Source organism: Mus caroli, chromosome 11 (genome assembly GCF_900094665.2).
Source record: "Mus caroli chromosome 11, CAROLI_EIJ_v1.1, whole genome shotgun sequence".
Classification (NCBI taxonomy): domain Eukaryota; kingdom Metazoa; phylum Chordata; class Mammalia; order Rodentia; family Muridae; genus Mus; species Mus caroli.
In genome coordinates, this window is record NC_034580.1 from 50,909,349 (window position 1) to 50,924,101 (window position 14,753).

The window sequence follows — 14,753 nt, forward strand, 5'->3', positions numbered from 1 at the left end:
GAAGAAGAAGAAGAAGAAGAAAAAGAAGAAGAAGAAGAAGAAGAAGAAGAAGAAGAAGAAGAAGAAGAAGAAGAAGAAGAAGAAGAAAGAAGAAAAGAAGAAGAAGAAGAAGAAGAAGAAGAAGAAGAAAGAAGAAGAAAAGAAGAAGAAAGAAGAAAAGAAGAAGAAAGAAAGAAGAAGAAGAAAGAAAGAAGAAGAAAGAAGAAGAAGAGGAAGAAGAAGAAGGAAGAAGAAAGAAGAAGAAAAGAAGAAGAAAGAAGAAGAAGAAAGAACAAAGAAGAAAGAAGAAAAGAAGAAAGACAGAAAGAAAGAAGAAGAAGAAGAAGAAGAAGAAGAAGAAGAAGAAGAAGAAGAAGAAGAAGAAGAAGAAGAAGAAGAAGAAGCAGCAGCTTTGCTGCTTTGATGAGCTGTGATATTCGCATGGGCATCTGTGTGGCATGAAAATACTAACACTCCAGGCATCTAGTGCCAGCCACTCTTCATGACAGGCATACAACCTGTGATTGGGAATGAGCTAGAGGAAGCAGGAGCAACTAGTGGGGAATGGAGGGGCACAGAGGGAATGAAGTGGTTGGGACTGTGTAATATGGGGCTGATGTAAGCTAAGCAGTAGGTTTTGTTTTGTTCTAAGTGTGTTGGTGCAATATTAGTAGATGTTGAACATATTAAGGAGTTTTGATACATCAAGTCAGTCATGGCTGTCTCTTGTAAGTAGATGGGTTTTGGGGTGCGGGCAAAAAGAAGTAGAATCAATAAAGCCATTTAAGAAGCTCTTTGGAAGGAGATAGAGAAAGAGAGAGATGGGGAAGAAAGAGGGCAAGCTTGGAGCAGCCAGAGGTGTTGGAGTACTATCTAGAAGGTGAGAGTAGTGTCTAGGGACCCGAGAAAGTGCTTCAGTAGTAGAGGGGTTAAATAAAGCAATAATGCTAAGAGGCTTAATAAAAAGAGGGCTGACAATTGATTCTGGAGGTCCTAGTTTACTTTAAGTAGAGGAAAAGATAGAGTTAAGTGGATTTTATTTTCCTATTTTGTTAAAGTGGTTATGTATGTGTATGTGTCTTAGTTAGGGTTTTACTGCTGTGAACAAAGACCAAGGCAAGTCTTATAAAAAACAACATTTAATTGGGACTGGCTTACAGGTTCAGAGGTTCAGTCCATTATCTTCAAGGTGGGAGAATGGCAGTATCCAGGCAGTTATGGTGCAGGCAGAGCTGAGAGTTCTATGTCTTCATCCAAAGGCTGCTAGTGGAAGACTGACTTCCAGGCAACTAGGGTGTGGATCTTATACCCACACCCACAGTGACACACCCATTCCAACCAGGCCACACCTATTCCAACAAGGCCACACCTTCAGATGGTGCCACTCCCTGGTCCAAGGATATACAAACCATCACAGTATGTATGTCTATGAGTGTGTCTGTGTGTCTGAGACTGTTTACCTGCATGTATGTATGTTTACAACATGCATGCCTAGCCTGCAGAGGCCAAAAGAAGAGTCAGAACTCCTGGAAATGGAGTAACAGATGGTTGTGAGCCACAGTGTGGGTACTGAGAATCTAACCCAGGGCCTCTTTCACAGTAGAAGCTTCGGTGCCAACTTCATCCTGCACCTCTGGCCCTTCTGTGAAGACCACCATTTGGTGCTCTGTGAGCCATGGCTAAGTACACTTTCTGACCCCCTCTCCCCATCCCAATACTCAGAGTCTCTGAGTCCTGGCAATTTTTCTTCAAAGGTCACAGCAAGGCTGGAGAGTGCCGCTGTACTCTCACCTACCACCGTGACCCTTTTAAATACAATGTTTTTGATGCCTGCTTTCCTGCTACAGCATGGGATCATGGGATTGAATGGTCCTGATCAAGTGTGGGTTTAAAAGCCTGAAATATTCACCCCTGGATCTTGCAGAGCATGTTGCCTGACTTTGAATGTACACTAATGTGTTCCACAGTATTTCCTCACTGGAGCCATGAGACACGTGGATGGAAAGCCTCTCATTAAATGACACCCATTACCTCTGTTCAACATGAGGCTTTCAGTGACTGGAGACTTTAATAAACCAGTGTAATCTGCGAGTCTCTGAAAGGGTGATTTGGTGTGCTTTCTAGATTGAAGGATGAGATTGTAAGGGCATGAGATGGAGATGAGGGTCACAATCTTACAACAAACCTAGAGACGACATCAAAAAACCCTAACGCCCACCCCAAGGTAGACCTCCCCAAGAACGATCACACTGAAACACAACTTGTAACACAAGAACAAGAACAGGATCCTGTGCGGTTCCTGATTCAAATCTTGGAATTGTTTTATGTCAGGTGTGGATAAAGGAAGTTACAGGGGATAGTTGGAGGTCAGTATGTCAGTTTAGTAGAACAGGGCTTAGTCTAGCTTGTGTATCCAGTGGAGATGGAAAGATAAGAGGGTGATCAAATCTATACAGGAACAGCCGCATCTGCACAGAGGCAATAGCTCTGAGGGACATCTGCAAGAGGATTAGAGCTGTTGTTGTGCTTTAAATATATTATTGATGACATTAGGACACATTCTCCATAGCATGAATATGGAGGTTAGAGAACAACCTTTTGGGGTCATTTATATCTACCCATCTTTATGTGCATTCTGGAGATTTCAGGTCTTGGTGTTCGTGTGGTAGCACCTTTTCTTACTGAGCCGTGCTTATGCTTCTAATGGACACTGATTACAAGGATCATGTTAGTTCATTCAAGACTCAAAAGCCCTGAAGCATTTGATACTCAATTCATCTCTCTTTGCTAATTACAGGTATACTTAAAAAGTGAGGAAACAAGTGTACTAGCCTGGTATCAGGATGGCTCAGCAGAGTCTTGCCCTATAATTAGCAGATGACTCCTGACTTACCCGACTTCAACATCCTTTTTTGTTTTTTTCTTACAACTTAGTGATATTTTGGTCTAAGCCATTGTTCTCAGTTTTGAGTGTGCATAAGGTTTACCTGGCAGCTCCCAACCATAATTCACAGTCACCCAACAATATACTCACCCAACAGATTCCAGCATGTTCAGAGCCTGTGCTGTTGAAACAACTCCCAACCACTCACAAAGCTGGACCTCAGCCCCATGATCATAACCTGAGAAACACTGGTCTTGTCACTAGCTGCTTGCATCTGTCAACTCCCCTCCATCCCCATGGTGGAACATAGCTGAGGGGGAAAGATTCCGTCTGCTTAGAATTTTGGAGGTTTTGACCCTCTGAGCTCAGAGGCATGGCTGGGAGGCATTGAGAGGCCTAGGGACCCCACTACTTTGGATCCAAGGTGAGGCAGAACATCCTGATGGGGAGATGTGGTGTGGCCGAGCTTATAATTGCTGGAAAGCTCAGAGTGAGAGGAAGAGCTGAAGAGTCCTGGAGTCCCCATTCTTCCTGTAAATGCACACGCCCTATGACCCAGTCCTTCAACTCTGCATCACTGTGTAAGGTTTCTACCACATCTCAGTAGCACCAGCAACTGAGGACAAGTTCCTTGGGGATGATTAAGATCCAGATCACAGTTCTGGGAAAAAAAAAGAGGAGTTCTTAGCTATCTGTCATGCTGCACCATTCTGCAGAGAGGGATTGGGGGAGTTCTTCACAGATATGAAGCCTGAGCCTGATGCTCAAATTAGAAATAATGTCCTCCTTGGAGGCCCCAACACAGACAAGGAGTTGTTCAACCTGTGACCCAGTGTTACATAATACGATAGTTGGTGAAATGTGACCAACATATTATAGATTCCACTGTGTTGGAAGACTGGGTAACATTGACTTCTAGAATCTTAGTCTGAAACCGTGGTAAACTGAGCTCAGAGGCATGGCTGGGAGGCATTGAGAGGCCTAGGGACCACGGAACTCTTTGTGTTTCAGTATCCGTGAAAGAAATGATTAGTAGGGTGAATGTGGAGAATTCAGCTCTAAGTAAGATGCAAGTCAGCAGCCTGATTATTCGAAAGTGATGTCTAGAAATTCACACAACCTATTTTGAAAAATAGCAAAGTTAATAACAGTGTAGATGAAATCTAGGTATGACAGCATGTACCTAGAACTTGAAACCTGAGGCAGAATAGCAAAATTGAGACCAACGTTGGCTGCATAGTCAAGACTCTTCTGCCAAAATAACTAAATGAACGAATAAGCAAATAATTGGGCAGAGGACATAGGAGGTCTCCCATCGTTTGTAGACTGCACTGAATGACAAGCTAAGACATCCAAGGACAACCCAGAGGCAACTGTTTGAAGTGCAGCTGGCTCGCAGGGCTGAGAAGGCATGCTGTAGCGCAGATTTCTTGACATTGGTCCAGAGTCTTCAGGTCCCTCCAGCTCTGAGGTCCCCCAGTCTGATACACCATCAGTTTAGCACATTGCATCTGCTTAGTTTGAATGATGTTGCCACTTTCACATTTTCATTTCTGGAAGAACATAACTCGTGTGTCCACTTGGGGGTAGTAAAGCATTTTTTCAGAGTCTCTAGGGAGTCTTCAGTTTCTCTGCAAGTGCGTTGGAGGTGAGTAAAGCAAAAACCACTGGATGGGCTCTTTCTCTCACTTTGCACATGACTGCTCTTCCAGAACGTAAACAAATACATAAGAATCATGGGAGTCCAGACTTCGTTTCCTTGTTTTCTTCTGACTGCAGGGCTCAGAGAGTTAAAATGCTGGAAAATGTCATCTTGGTAGAAAGTACAGCCAGGTTGGTTCAGGCTGGATGACATTTGAGTTCAGTCAATACTAATGGTCCAATTATGTTAAACTGAATTCAATAAGAGAATCCCAAGATGGTGTGGAAGTTTTTAGGTGATGAGGTATTAATGATTGAATTATGCTAATGCTTGAGTTGCCCTTCTCAAACGACTTCAGGATTATGCCATCTTTACATTAGCAATAGTGTGATAATGAATTACACTAACACTTAGCAGCTGTAAACTGTTCAGGAGTTTACTGAAGAGGTGGCTCAATGGGTCACAGTACTTTCACTGATAGCTTGGAGGACCTCAGGGCCCATAGAAAAATATAAGTGGCCTTGCACATGCCTATAACCTTGACATTGTGGGAGATGGAGCTGAGACAGGATTACCACTATCCTAGCTCCAGCTTCAGTGAGAATCCCTGTCTCAAAGGAACAAGTTGGGGAGTTGCAGAGTAGGACATCTGATGTGCTTCACTGGCCTCTGTGTCTGTATATGTAGCTGTGAGCCACCCCATGCACACATGTGTGCACACACTAAACACACACACACACACACACACATTTCAAAATAACAGCAACACTTCATTATCATTTCACAGTTTCCATATTATGTATGGCATAGTAGGACACCCTGGCCTGCCTCAGGGTCTCTTTACATCTACATTGAAGATGTTCAAAGACTGCAGTCTCTGTAGGGCATGGCCAGATCAGGGATGGCTATCCCGAGCTTTTGTTCCTGCCGGCAAGAACACACTCGGGACAACCGGAATATTCTGCAGCAAAAGCTTTATTGCTTCTTCAAGAGGGAAGACCTCGACCCCAGAAAACGGCATTGCTTATATAGCCCTCAGCCATGGCGTTTCAGCACCTGATGTGGCATGTCAGCTCCTGATTCGTTGCTTGCCCATCACCCCATTACTACACCCCAAGATGGGCAGTGACTAGGCGTGAGTTCACTCTCACACCTGCGTACAAGGCTTGTTTACTAGTTAGGCACAGCGGAGGCCAGCGCCATCTTATAATGGCGACTGCTCGCGGCATGGCTCTCCACAGATGGCAGGGATCTGCTGACAAGCTCCTGCAGCTGGTTTGTCTAGAACAAAATGTCTGGAGGAGAATAGGAAAAGAGAAAGACATAGCCCTAAATGGAATGTCTCTATCACACTTCCACCTTCAAGGTCTATGTGGATTTTAAGATGATGGACAACTCCAAGGAAATGGTGTTTTTCAGACACAGCAGGATGATGGACAACAACGGGTGATGGACAACTCCAAGGAAATGGTGTTTTTCAGACACAGCAGGATGATGGACATGTGATCCCACAGAGTCTATGTTAGCAAGCACAGGGCCTGTACAGGTTCAAGCCAAACAAAATCCCAACACAGAAAAGGAGAAGTAGGCACAAAGTCCCACTCCTCACCAAAAATATTATTTTCAATTGATAGATGTGGAGAGAAGAAAACTTAGGATTTTTTTTTTCTCTCTCAATGGCGTGAATTTGTATATCAACCACACTTCAGAGTTGATCCCACACTAAGGAGTAATTTGCTAACACAAACCAGATTTCATGGGTTGTGTGTGTATGTATGTGTATGTGTGCATGGGGCTTTATTTACTTTATTTACTTGTTTGTTTATTATAGTCTTGTTTTTTGTTTTTTGTTAAGAAAAAGAAAGAAGTTGAAGTGGGATTAGGGAAGACCCGGGAGGGTTGTAGGAGAGGAAAGAATATAATCAAAATATATAAAAATCTCAAAACTGAAAAAGGGAGGGAGGGAGGGAGAAAGGGAGGGAGGGAGGGAGGGAAGTGAGAGGAGGAGAGGAATGGGTAGCATGCTCAGGATAGTAGAACATGGTCTTTTGTTAACTTAAACATAAAATGATCTCCCACTACTTCTGCTATGCTTGCTTGTTAGAAGTAAGTTGATAAATTAGCCATACTCAGTGGAAAGACACTATGTGGGGACCTGATTGCCAACAAGTGGGATCACTGCACCGTGTTAAATATTTCTACTATTATGACAGGCATATAATTTAGAGACACACCTCTAAATGAGTCCTCATTTGAAAACACGGCCAAGGCAGTGTTCCCCAACTCATCAGACTTCTGCTTTGCAGTCATGTAACCAGCACCTTGCGTTGGAGGTCAAGAGATACACCTGCCAACCTCTGCCCTTCATCAACCAGCCGCAGTGCCTTAGGAACATCATGGGAGCCCCTAGTCTTGATCTTTGTGTCCACAACACTACAGGTCAGGTAGGTTACTTATTAATAAATATTATGCATTTATTTATTATATTATTTATTTATTTAAGATTCCCTCTAGCTTCTATTCTTTTCAGCAATCATATTCTACTCTAACATGTCCAACTCTCTTCATTCAAGTTTTGTGGGGCTGGATAACTTTATTTTGGGGAAGGGACAATGAATGTCTTAGGATTCATTGAACACACAGTGCTGTGTGACACCTCATTCTACCCATTAGATGCCAGAAATCAAGGAAACATGTTTTGGGAGCATGGGGATAACCACTCCATGGTAAATATCTTGCCTAGAGTGTTCATGAACTTGTGTTTGGTCCACAGCAATCTAAAGAGCAGTATGTTTTAAGTTTTGGGGAACACGGATACAAGGATATTTGTATTTAATTAAACACAACAAAACATGATTGCTTTTTATGTAATATTATTGATTTTCCTATCACAAATTTCATAGCTTAATATACATAAGCTCATACCTTACATGTGTGGATGGTCTGAATTTTTCAACTTTTCATTTTCTGGTACAAACTTGGTACAACTCTTTAGAAATGAGACTTTGATCCTGACATCACTTTGGGGCAGTGATATTTGCTAAGTTTCTTCTCCATCAGTGAATTGTAGCTCCTATCAGTCATGTGACCACATAGCACACTACCCATGGGCTAGAGTGCTCTGTGTTCCTAGGTTGTTTTATTAGTCAAGGTTCTCTAGACTCGCAGAGCCCAGAGAATGAGTCTATTCTCTGAAAGAGATTTAGCAAACAAGCTTCACTATAGCAAAGGCTGAGAACCAGGGAGCAGCTTGGTCTACAAGGCTGGACACCTCAGTGGTCCTAATCTGGTATTGAAGGCCAGAAAATTCCTGGAGAGCTGCCAGTGGTCTTCAGTCCAGGTTAGAAGGCTAAAGAAACCAGGTGGTAGTGGCAGCAGCAACAGTCATAGAGTAGATGCACTTACCACCAAAGAGCAAAGACAGGCAAGCAATTTTCCCCCCAAGGCAGGTAGATGAAGAGGACACTGAGATGGGTTAGTTTTATTAATCAAATTGATAATCAAGATTAACCATTACAAGTATGATGCAGGTTAGATGCGTGAGGTATTTTCAATTTCTGATGGGTTTATTAGGATTTAACTCATTATAAGCTGAAGAATTAGAATTAAGTTTAATTTTTTATTACATATTTTCCTCAATTACATTTCCAATGCTATCCCAAAACTCCCCCCATACCCTCCCCCCCCACTTCCCTACCCACCCATTCCCATTTTTTTTGGCCCTGGCGTTCCCCTGTACTGGGGCATATAAAGTTTGCATGTCCAATGGGCCTCTCTTTCCAGTGATGGCCGACTAGGCCATCTTTTGATACATATGCAGCTAGAGTCAAGAGCTCCGGGGTACTGGTTAGTTCATAATGTTGTTCCACCCATAGGGTTGCGGATCCCTTCAGCTCCTTCGGTACTTTCTCCAGCTCCTCCATTGGGGGCCCTGTGATCCATCCAATAGCTGACTGTGAGCATCCACTTATGTGTTTGCTAGGCCCCGGCCTAGTCTCACAAGAGACAGCTATATCAGGGTCCTTGCAGCAAATGCTTGCTAGTGTATGCAATGCTGTCATTGTTTGGAGGCTAATTATGGGATGGATCCCTGGATATGGCAGTCTCTAGATGGTCCATCCTTTTCCCTCAGCTCCAAACTTTGTCTCTGTAATCCTTCCATGGGTGATTGTTTCCAATTCTAAGAAGGGGCAAAGTGTCCACACTTAGGTCTTCATTCTTCTTCAGTTTCATGTGTAAGTTTAATTTTGAAAAGGACTTAGACTAGAATCTTTCTAAGAAATTCGTAAGCCTCTAGCACTTGTGTTCCTGATTCTCCAACCTTCAGAGTCAGATTAAAATTTGTACTAAACTTTCTGTGTTTTCAACTTATAGATGACATACCTTGAGACTTTTCAGCTTCCATAGTCATATGAGACACTGCCTAAATTTCTGTCTATAGGTCTGCTATCTAGCTATCAATCTATTTGTCTGTCTGTCTTTCTGTCTATCATTTAGCTTTCTAGTCATCCATCTGTCATCTGTGTCTCATCTATTAATCATGTTACAGCCGTCTATTTATCTAATTTTTCATTCCTATCATTGATCTGTCATCTACTTAATCAATCAATCAATCAATCAATCATCTATCATCAATTCATTCATCTAGTATCTATCTCTCTTTAATATAATCCTTCAATCACCTGTCTTATCTATCATCTCTATCACTTATCATCTATCTATATATATCAATTATCTATCTATCTATCTATCTATCTATCTATCTATCTATCTATCTATCTATCTGTCTATCTATCTATCTATTTGTCTATCATCTATCTATCCACCCATCCATCCTCTGTGGGTCATCTAGTCACCTGTCCATCATATCTATTGTGCTTGTTCAAGGATCGTTACCTGGCAGAAATGCTGAGATTTATAATAGGATGGAAATGGGAAACTTCTAGAAGAAACAAAGATGGTAGAGAGGAAAATTTTAGAGAAGCAACAACATTTTCAGTGTCATATTCCAGGACCTGACACTTTGAATCTTGGCAATGTTCTCTGTCATGGGTCCCAGGTGTGCCCTCCTCAACTCTTAGACTAGCCACAGGCAACATGTGGCCCCTCCACCAAATTACTCCAGTGCCTTGGTATGTTTGCATTAGTGAGGCACCTCCTTGGTCTTACCTTCCACCTGCTGAGCCTAGTTAGAGCAAAGAATCCTGCTGAGGTGCTTAAAGATTCCCTTCTGCACTTGACACTGTTCAAACTCCTTTCCTTCAGCCTCTGTCTAATAGGGTGTCTCTGCTCTGAAACATCACTTTTTTTTTTTTGTAATGTTAATATGCTTTGCTATTTTGAGCAAACTTATTGTTTTATTTTGTTTTGTTTTTGAGATTTTCTTTATTTACATTTCAAATCTTCTCCCTCCCGGAAACACCCTATCACATCCTCCCTCCCCATGCTTCTATGAGGGTGCTCCTCCACCCACCCACCCCTTCCCACCTCCCCGCCTTCGATTCCCCTACACTGGGGCATCTATGGAGCCGTCATAGGACCAAGGACCTCTCCTTCCCTTGATTTGTTGACAAGGCCATCCTCTGCTACATATGCAGCTGGAGCCATGTGTACTCCTTTGTTGATGGCTTAGTCCCTGGGAGTACTGGGGGGTCTGGTTGGTTGATATTGTTGTTCTTCCTTCATTTGCAAACCCCTTTAACTCCTTCAGTCCCTCCTCTATTAGGAACCCTGCGCTCAGTCCAATGACTGGCTGCAAGCATTGGCCTCTGTATTTTTAAGGTTCTGGCAGGGCCTCTCAAGAGACAGTCATATCAGGCTCCTTTCAGCATGCACTTTTTGGCATTCACAATAGTGTCTGGGTTTGGTAACTATATATGGGATGAATCCCCTAAAACACCACTATTCTTGTCAATTTTCCATCCCTTCCCTCACCTTGATGCTGGTTATAAATCTCATCTGTCTGGGCCATCCTTGGGCTTGGGCTCATTCTCCCCTCAATACAACCACAGCTCATTTTTTTATTTTTGCATTCTTTTTCCTTTTATACAATTGTGTACTTATTTCTCCAGTAGGTGAGAATTGTGTGGGTTACACTGAAAAAAAAATCTGGGACTTATTTCAATAGAATATCTTTGAATTTCAGTGTGAAACATCTAATTATTACCTAGGCTTGCTTTAAGGCTGTATCTCTTTGCTAACAAAAATTAGCAGGTGTACAGGGAATACGAACAGATTTTGAATCTACTCAAATTAGAAAGGAAACTTACTGAGATTCTCATTAATGAAAAGAATTATGCTAATTTGAGTGGGTTCTACCCCCTAATTACCAGGCTGTGGGTACTTTTCCTTTACTCAAAAGCAATGTGCTTTGGGAGGAGTCAGCCCCGGCATACACCTGATACTCACCCTTATATTCAGTATCAGCCAACTTCCCTCTTTGGGCTTTAGGTGGACAGGATAAATTTGTAGTTAAAATCTGGAGGTCTCTACTCCCAACCTGTTAAGTTCCAATCTGTTAGCTATAGGCTAGTCAGATCACACCCATTTTCAGGAGTTCTTTTATAGCTACTGTGAATGGAATTCAAGTCTCTATCCAGAGCCTGCCTATATAAATGTCATGCCCTCATCCTCAGGTACCCAGATTCCAGGATAATGGCAAAGGCCACTCACTTTATCCCAAGGAATTTTACACACCCAGGCCACCAGGCTCTAGGGCAAGAGACAAGGTGTGGTTATAATGGATACTTGTCAGCTAGATGTGTTCCTCCTCATTATCCGCCCCCCCAACACACACATCCTCCTCTGCATCCCTCTTTCCTCAGAACCACAGCACTCTCTCTGCTGCCTAGAAATTAAGCAGAGCTGCAGACCCGTGCTAATCCACAGTGCAGTGTGAGCCCCAGAAGAAAGGACCTCCACTCTGCCTCTTGGGCCAGAACTCTCACTGGAGTCCCAGGTATGCAGTCTGTCTGTCTATGGTGTTAGGGTCTGAACTCTCCTCAGAGATCTTGCTGTCTGTCCATGGCATCAGTAGCTCTTCTAATAAACTTGTCACTCAAAGGACCTCCTGCCTCAGTGTACCCCCTTGAGCCTCAGAACCGAAACCTTTCACAATCTTCCCCTGTTCTCATCCCTTGTCCTGGCTGTTGACCCTGAGGAAAATCACGAAACCTCTCTGCTTCAGTGTGTGTTCTCCTAGGAGAGAGGGTCAAACCTGTATCTATCTCTTAGAGTTGTTGGGAAGACTAAATCAGCTAATATGTCAAAAAGTGTTAGCATGGACATTGAAGGAAATCCCAATCAACATTTCTGATCTATGAGTAAGTTAGAGTCATTGTCTAAGTAATCAATGAACTCCATATTCAGTGAGAGATACTGCCTCAGAAAGTAACATGGGGAGATCGATGGATTCACCCACCATCAACGTGTGATGTGTACATGTGCATTCTGTATGTGAGTGCACACACACACACACACACACACACACACACTGATACTTACTCCTCCTTCATCTCTGATCTTGATGTCCAGGCAGGAATGGTCACATGATCTTTGACCTTAGCCCCACCATCTGACTCTGAGACAAATACAGACAGTTTCCCAGCTGGCAGAGGCTGAAGGCCTTCAAACACAATTAATATGCTTAGCCATTCTGGGCCGTCTAGGCTCCTCATTTTGTTGACTGCCCTGTCATAATATTGATTAATCTTTCATGTACCAGAGAAGCAATCTGTAACACATGCCTGCGCCTTCATTATTCACGAGCCCTAGCAGGGGGTGATGGAATCTTACAGAGTTTATCTGAATTGTGAATGAATAATGATTTTTTTTAGAAGCCTGACAAACTTCCTAGGATGTTGCTGTGAACAAAGGTTTCTAGAAAGGAGTTGCACACCCAGCTGAACCTTCCACCAGGTCCAGTAACTGGTTAGAACTTCAAAGATTGTGGGGAGGTTGGAATGTTGCAGGTCCAGAACCCAATTCAGATTTAGCCATACCTTTCCCATGTCTACATCTGATTTAACATCCTTGTTATGGTCAGGTAAAACCTTTTGGAAATGCATTATAAAGGAACTCTGGCTAGCATGAGCATGAGCATGGTGAACAAGGCTCTGGCAAACCTTGCACTTCTCTCCCATTCCCTCTGCCTTGCCAAAAAAGCATTAAATTATATTCCTAAAGCTAGCCATCAAGGTCTGTTCCCTTATTTGGTCTCTTCATCCTTCTAAGGCTAACTACAAAGGTCCAATTATCAACATATTGAAGTCCAGTAATAAAAAGCCTTGTTTGGCTTACCTAATTAATATACCTAATTAAAATTAAACACCTCATCCTAATACAGGGTTTCTCTTGTGTAAACTGCCATTTTCCTATGGGCCATGTCTGTCTGTCTGTATCTGTCTCCTCTCTATTCAGAGGTAGCCCTTATCCTCAGGGGACAAATGCCCCTCCTCCCTCTCGCTTGTTCCCTTCCCCTTCTCCCTCTTTGTCCTCAGTCTCCTGTCTTTGTTTCTTATTCCCTGCCCTCTGTCCCTCTGCAACACATAATCTCCTTTGTGCTGAGAACTTGGTCTGGGGGGTCCTGAACTGATACTTTTCCTAACGTATCAGTTAGTGGACCCTTGTTCCCCACCAATCAGAAAGCTAAGGTTGCCACTGATGGACCCAAGGAGCCAGGAGAGCATTCCTGCTTTGCTTAGCAGTGGGCTTCATGTCTCCACCAATGTTCTAGAAAAGTACCTTGATGTATGACTTCCCTTTTTCTGTTACTGTAAAAGTTTCATTGAACTGTTTCAATATTGGAACATGGAATTTGGGGGGCTGAGGAGGGGAGTGGCTAAATCTTCTCCTGGACCATGGTCACTCACATTTGGCCCTGGAGTAAACTCTTCTCCCTTTTGAGGTGTGGGTGTGGTTTTGTGCCAATATTGCTTATTTACACTGTGTATTTGACTACTTCCCCAAAGACATACTGCTGTGTGAAATTTTCCTGGGATGGTGTGAACCTGTATGTTCTCCCCCAATCCTAGAGGATCCACAACAGAGCAAGATACGAATTATACCAGCATCTGTTTTGGTGAGCCGATGAGTTTAGCAAGGTTAGAGTGGGAGTGTGGGGGAGTGGTTACTTACAGGAGCTTAAGCATCCCAGAGGCAGGTGCTCACCCACAGCCCACTCCTACATGGCTGAGAGTCCTGTAAGTGTAGCTTGCAGGCAGCTGGGCAGGCCTGGGAAGTTTGTCTCTACTACAGCCACCGTGCTGGCCAAGGTCCCCCTCACCTGCAGAAGTTCACTATGTCTATAACGCTGATGAGGATCCTCTTCAAACCAAAAGTTTCAGCTTTTGAGACATGTGAGGCTTGTTTATATCCTGAGTCCCGTGAGCCCCCGGACTCAGCCCAGGAGGAAGCTGGTGTACGACCAGAACATTCCCTAAAAACCCAGCAACACAGTAAAGTGCCATGAAAACCTAGTTTCCTGAATATTATGTTCCTGTTTGTTTGTTTTTCTATTTAGTTCTTTTGTTTGTTTCTATAGATGCTATTACAGTGTTTCTAAGTACTGCCCAGAGGTAACCATCCTGGCCAGGGTGAGGCTACTCAAAGAGACACCCCTAATCCCCCTTTGGGCTTTTGAAACAATAGACTCCAAGAAATGGGAACTTCTTCAGGAATCTCATGCTAGAAGAAGGAAGATGGTGTAGCTTGGTGCAGCCAGAGTAGGAAAATAAGGGAAGTAAGTAAGAAAAGTAGGAAGATTTTCTTCTAGGAAAAGATTTCACCCAGTTCTGAAACTACTGTCGGAGAACTTGGGGACTTTGGAGAATTTGGAGCTCAGACGATGATGGCCTCACATTTGACAGGACTACTTATTTATGCATGTCTCTGGTCCTCTATTTATACATTAACCCCACCCCCACCCCACCCTGCATAATCCCCAAAGATGGCATTGGGGCTCATGGACGACTGCATTCCATGCTGTCAACAGTATTACTTGTTTCTTTAGCTGGCATAGAGGTGTCAGCACAAAGTCACAGAACTCACCTTATAGGGAAGGAGAGCAGGTTTACTGTGAAGCCAAACGTGAGTGACCCTGGCCCAGGATACAGACAGAGCTCAATGGTCAGGTAACGCTGGACTTCTGGCTCTGACACAGTGAATGAACCCCCCAGGTCTGACTCATCTCATCCTTCTGGTTGTCAATGCAGAAAACACAATTGTCACCCAAGAGCTTATTCTAGGGTT